The sequence below is a fragment of the Mandrillus leucophaeus genome, unplaced genomic scaffold (genome assembly GCF_000951045.1).
Source record: "Mandrillus leucophaeus isolate KB7577 unplaced genomic scaffold, Mleu.le_1.0 Scaffold244, whole genome shotgun sequence".
NCBI classification, from domain to species: domain Eukaryota; kingdom Metazoa; phylum Chordata; class Mammalia; order Primates; family Cercopithecidae; genus Mandrillus; species Mandrillus leucophaeus.
The window spans coordinates 884,640-891,403 of NW_012102521.1; positions in this window are offsets into that span (position 1 = coordinate 884,640).

Consider the following 6,764-nt stretch of genomic DNA (forward strand, 5'->3'; position numbering starts at 1 on the left):
GCCAGCAGGCTGGAGACCCAGGAAAAGTCGATGTTGTGGTTCAACGCTGTGGCTGCAGAATTCCCTCTTACTGGTGGGGGAGGGGGATTGGGAGGCTAGGAGCCCGGGGTCCAGTGGCTGGTCCCCCGGCCAAGCCGGAGAAGGGCGGCCTGCAGGAGATGCAGGAATTTTACCAGGTCGGCCTGGGGAGACCGACCCTGTGCCTCTAAAGACTGCGGGAGCCACCTGTACGGGCCTCACACAGGCCGACTCTGGGTCCCCAGTTCCTCATCAGCTCGAAAGAAAGGAGGCCACGAGAGAGAGGGCGGGGCGGGGATGTTGGAGGACACCCCCAAGGTGCCCACAGTGAGGTGTAGGAGTGCGGTTTGCAGTCCAGGCTGAATGATTCCTTTGCGGGAGTCCTGGAATGCAACGTATGGGGGGAGGGGCCAGATCGTGGAGGAATCGGAGTCCGTGGGACTGGGACAGAGGTCATCCTCGAAGAGAAGGGGAGGGTGAGGCCGGGTGTGGGCAGGAGGGGGTGGACCGTGAGCTTCTGCAGCGCCAGCCCTCTGCGGGGATGTGTGTTACACTGCCTGGCACGGTCAGGACCCTGGAGCTGCATTTGTAAGATAAATAATGGGTGCCCCGAGCCCCTCATTAGACATCTTTGCTGAGATGGAAACCGCTGATGCATTAATTAATGGAATTAATGCCTTTTCTAGTTGCCTTTAAAACTAAGTCACCTTTAGTCCAATTCCCAGAGTGAGGAAGCCCTAACATTGCTCCTCCTGGTTTAAAGTTACATCAGCATTTTTGCTGCAAGCACTAAAAAATCTTTTTGTTTTATTGACTAAGTAATATATGCTCATTTCTTAAGTCAAGTAATAGAGATATGTATACAATAAAATAGAAAGCCTTCTCCTCATCCCACTCCCCTACCCCATCACACTACCAGGGGTGACCACTTTAATAGCCTGGCATGTATTTTTCTAGACATTTTGCTAAGCACATAAGCACACACACACACACACAATTAACAAAAATGTTTCATACTATACATAGTTTTTGAAGGCTGATTCTTTTATCCAACAAAATGTCAAGGAGATTATTCCCTGCCTACACATACACCTATTTCGTTCTTTTTAATAACTGCATAACTCCATTATAATGATGATTCCACAATTTGCATAACTATTCCTCTTAAGGTGGATGTTTTGTGTCTCCAGTTTTTCCTGCCTCAAATGCTGTCATGTGAACATCGTTGTACACATATGTTTGTGAGCTTGCACAGGCATTTTTATAAGAGAAATTCTTAGAAGAGGAATTGCTGGGTCATGGGGTATGCACATTTAAAATGTTGACAACAATTGCCAAACTGACTTTAAAAATGTTGTTCGGCCGGGCACAGTGGCTCAAGCCTGTAATCCCAGCACTTTGGGAGGCCGAGACGGGCGGATCACGAGGTCAGGAGATCAAGACCATCCTGGCTAACACGGTGAAACCCCGTCTCTACTAAAAAATACAAAAAACTAGCCGGGCGAGGTGGTGGGCGCCTGTAGTCCCAGCTACTCAGGAGGCTGAGGCAGGAGAATGGCGTGAACCTGGGAGGCGGAGCTTGCAGTGAGCTGAGATCCGGCCACTGCACTCCAGCCTGGAGGACAGAGCGAGACTCCGCCTCAAAAAAAAAAAAAAAAAAATGTTGTTCAAATTTACCCTCACGTCTGGGTTGTAGACCCCTCCCCCTCCACGGCTGAGAAACAGCAGTTGTATTCAAATCCTGCCAGTTTTCACAGAATGTGCTCGTTGCTGTGTAAACTTGGACTTGCTTTGGCATCATGAGGCTGAGCATATCTTCTTACGCTTGCTACCATTTGCAACTTCTTCTCTTCTGTGGATTGCATTTCATTTTGCAATCACTTTGAAATCGGGCCTTGAAGGCCAGCCATGAGGTCGGCAATGGTCACTCTTCTCTTGGAGAATCCACTCAGGGTTTTCACCACTCTTGGAGTATCCCCAGGGAGCCCACTCAGGAAATTCACCCCCTCCCCTGACTTGAGCAGGCGTGGAAGTCCCATCCACTCATTATCCAGCAGTTTGACCAATGTGAACACATCTGGGGGTGTTACACTTCTAGGCTTTGGCCAACATGAAGGAGACCACGACAGTCGACAGGGAACCGCCAACACTGGAAACTGCAGACTAGGTTGGAAAGATGATTAAACATCTGCCATTTTCAAAAGTCAAAGGTGCGAGACTCTGGCATGTCTGTGATTAGTTCTATTTAACCTTCAAAAATCAAAGACTTCTCTTGTTTGTATTAGTCAGGGTTCTCCAGAGACACAGAACCAGTAAGATGGAGAAAGAGAGAAAGAAAGAGATTTATTTTAACGAATTGGCTCATGTGATTTTGGAGACTGGTAAGTCTCAAATCTGCAGGGTGGGCCAGCAGGCTGGAGACCCAGGAAAAGTCGATGTTGTGGTTCAATGCTGTGGCTGCAGAATTCCCTCTTACTGGTGGGGGAGGGGGATTGGGAGGTGGGGTCAGTCTTTGGTTCTATTCAGGCCTTCAACTGGTTGGATGGGGTCACTGCTATAGTTTGAATGTTTGTCTCTTCTGAAATTCATGTAGAAACTTAATCCCCAATGTAGCAGTGGGGCCTTTAGGAGGTGATTTGGTCCTGTCCTTATGAATAGATGAATCTTTTCATGGATTAATGGCCTAATGGATTCATGGGTTGTCCCAGGACTGGTACTGATGGCTTTATGAGAAGAGAAAGAGAGATGAGCTGGCACACTCAGCCTCCCCACCATGGATGATGCCCTGCCCCACCTTGGGACTCTGCAGGGAGTTTCCACCAGCAAGAAGGCCCTCACCAGACGCAGCACCTCGACCTTGGATTTCCCAGCCTCCAGAAACTGTGAGAAATAAACGTCTTTCCTTTATAGATCACCCAGTCTCTGGTATTCAGTTTTAGCAATAGAAAACCAACTAAGACACTCACCCACATTATGGAGGACAATCTGCTTTACTCAAAGTTCACCATTTAAGTGTTAACCTTGTCCAAAACTACCCCCACAGAACCATCCAGAATAATGTTTGACCACATCCCTGGCACCTTGGCCCAGCCAAGTTAACACATAAAATTAATCATCTCTTTATTGAAGAAATTCCAATCTACAGAAAATGTGGAAAACTCCAAAATTCACTTTTAAAAGCCAACATTACATTAATACCAAAATCTTATCAAAACTGTGGCAGAAAGACATAGGAAATTTCATCTACAAATATGGATGCAGAACACTTTCAAATAAAATATTGGGACATTGAACACAACCCAATGTATTAAGAAAGTAAGAAAACAAGAATGGGTAGACTTTAGTCCACAAATGAGAGAATAGCTTTGCTTTAGGAAATCTATCAATGATATGCTACATCAACAAATAAAGGAGACAAACCCACCTTTTCGTATCAAGGAATATTAAAAAAAAAAAAAAAAAAAAAACCTCTATGTAAAATAAAACTACCTAAATGTGATCAAGACTACCTTAAACCACATTGTAAATCTGCACCCATTCAAATCAGGAACGACACAGGAATGCTCACTGTTGCAACTATTATTGACCATTTTGGGGGCAATTCTACCTAATGAACCAAGACAAGAAAATAAAATAAGCAGTATAACTATGGAAACCAAGAGGCAAAACTATCTTTACTGGAGGATAATATGATTCTACACCTAGGAATCTCAAGATACTCTATAAAAATATTAGAATTTGCAAGTTAATTTTGTTCTGAGTCTGAAACCTCGCTTAGGTCCAGAAATTGGGCCAAGTGTCTTGACGTCTCATGTCAGGCTGCCCTTGGGACGGTTCCCTTCACATCCTATGATGGTGTCAAGTGCACCAGAGTAAGCAATGCCTCTGCCTTTCCTCCAGGGATGCCTAGTCCTGTTGTCCATCTCCTCCGCTTTCTGTTGGTCAGGACACGCTGGCTCCTTCTTTGACTTTGCTGCTCTTTGGGATACCTGAGCTCACCTTGCTCCCGACGATTAGGTGGCACCTCCTGGTCTGTCTTATCTGGGGATCCCACCAGCCGCATTGTTCTCGGGGCACCTAGTCCTGTGACGGCAGCTCCGACCATCATCCCACTGAGCTTCTCAGTGATTCTGCCCCCTCCCCAGTGCAACTTTCTTGCTCTGGTAAATGGAGACTCCTCTGCAGACACCCTGCAGCCATCCAGGAATGGGGCCTCGGTGGGTGCTGCAGTCTTTGTAGCACGGCCACTCGAGCGCACCCCTGTCCCTGAGCTCTTACTCCCTCTCCCGCCGTCTGTCCTGGCCATTCTATTCTACAGGGGTGAGCATCCACCTTCCAAGCTTCTTAGAGCCACTTAGCTGAGTTTTCTGTCACCGCTGCAACAAATCGCCACCACGGCACAAATGGATTATCTGACAGTTCTGGGAGGCCAGAACATCCCAGGGTCAGAAGTCTAAAATCAAGGCATCTGCAGGGCTTTGTTCCCTCTGGAGTCTTCAGGGGAGAATCTGTTTCCTTGCCTTTTCAGTTTCTAGAGGTTTCTGCGTTCCTTGGCTACTGGCCTCCTTGCTCCATCTTCAAAGCAAGCAGCACCAGTCCAGCCCTTCTCATGCTCCACCCCTCTGGTTTCTGCAACTAGAAGACTCTCTATACTGACATTAGACCCATCTGGAAAATCCAGGATACCCCCCAACCTGAGGTCCTCAACCTTAATCACAAGCACAGAGTCCCTATTTCCGTAAAAGGTAACATACTCATGGGTTGCAGGAATTGGGATTGGGATGTGGACATCTTCAGGGCATTACTCTGTCTGCCCCACTATCCTAGGAACAAGTTAGCCCTGCCTCCCAGGGCTCTTGCCTGGTGTTAAACCTTTGTATTGTACGACACCTTTACCTTTTGGATAAATTCTTTCTTACCCAACATTTATGTTCTACTCCCCTGCCTGGATCCAGCACGCTGTGGTCCAGGGACACACATATCCCTGCCTCCTGCTGGTGCATGGTCTTCAGATCCTGCAGAGCCGTCGGGGCACGCTGGCCTCCCTCTCTCAGCAGAGCTCATTGTTTGACGTTGGTCACCAGCAGGAGAGATGGAGTAGCCCCTCCCTAGAGGGCCATGCATTCTCCTTGCAAAGCAAACCTGTGGATCATCTTCCAACAAGGTGTCGTGGGTTGACTGCGACCCCAACAAAGATATGTTGAAGTCCGAACCCTCAGCACATTAGAATGTGGTCTTATTTGGAGATGGGGTCTTTACAGAGGTAATCAAGTTAAAAGAAGGTCATTAGGGTGGGCCCTCAGCCAATGTAATTGATGTCCTTGTAAAAAATTCGGTGACAGACATGCATAGAAGTAGAATACCACAAGAAGATGCAGGCAGAGACTGGCATGATGCTTCCTGCTAGGGTTTCAATGTGTCCCCCAAAATTCATATGTTGGAAATTTAATCCCCAGTGTGACAGTGCTGAGAGGTGGGGCCTTTAAGAAGTGACTAGGTCAGGAGGGCTCATGAATGGATTACTGTCCTTACTGGGAAAGTGGGTTATTTACCTTGGAAAAGGACTCCTTATAAAGAAAGAATTAAGCCCCTGTTTCTCTTGCATGTGTGGGTTCTCCTGCCCTTCTGCTTTCACCATGAGGGCCCTCGGCAGATGCTGGCACCTGAATATTGGACTCCCAGCCTCCAGAACTGTGAGAAAATGAATGTTGTTTAAGCTGCCCCCACCTATGGCACTTAGACTCAGCAGTCCCAGAGAACTCATACACAAGGAAGTGCCTGTCTCTGATGTGGAGGAGCAAGCCCCTTCTGTAGGCCCAGAGGCTTCCAGAAGGTATGGGAGAGCCCCAACCTCTGAGCATGTCGTCACAGGTGGGGTTCTCTAGAAAGCAGACTGTAAGGTGGAGAAGTACCCAGAGAGGCTTGTTGGAAGGGCTCTGGGACCACAGATGGGGAAGAAAAGATGAAAACAGAAGAGGGCAGAGAGGCTGCTGGCCGAGACAGTCTCAGTGGTGGCTCAGCTGACCCCAGGGTCAAGGGCCCTGGGCCTTTGCAAGCACATGTGGACCAGTCACTGGAAGCAGCTGGCCTGGGACAGGGAGTGACCTGGAGTGAGGCAGCATCAGAAGAGGCTGGCAGCTGGGACCCATCGAGGGCAGCTCATATGGCAGTTTGAGAAATAAGTTCTTCTCTCCTAAAGGGGCCCGCCATGGGGGCCTGAGGCTGGCATGGCAGCCTTGCCAAGGCTGAGGGTCCTATCACCTCTGGAGCTATGCTGCCCTTAGAATTAAGCCCTGGGCTGGACCTCCACCTTTCCCTGCCTCCAATTGTAGGAGATGAGACTCTCAGGACAGGCTGCCAAGCGGGCCCACTGCCCCCTACACCAGGCCTTGAGTGGAGACGAGTCAAGCTTGGCTCCCATCATCTTTCTCCAGAAATTTGTAGCACCGAGCAACAGCCATCTGATCCATGGTTCTGTGATTCCTGCATTGCCTCCGCCTCTCATGCTTCTGAGATAAGGCACCAACCAGTGCACTTCCTCCTCTACCCGATACAGCACCTGGGGCACCACAGGGAGAGGGTCCCTGACACTGCAGGGCTGTCACTTCTGCACTAGCCACAGCAACAGGTACCACAGCCAGTGACTGCCAGTAGTTAGTCTAGCCCCAAATCCTATGTGTGTCTGCTTCCCAGGACCACCCTAGGTTAGGGGAACAGATGCTGGACCTTGAGGTTTGTAGACAGGA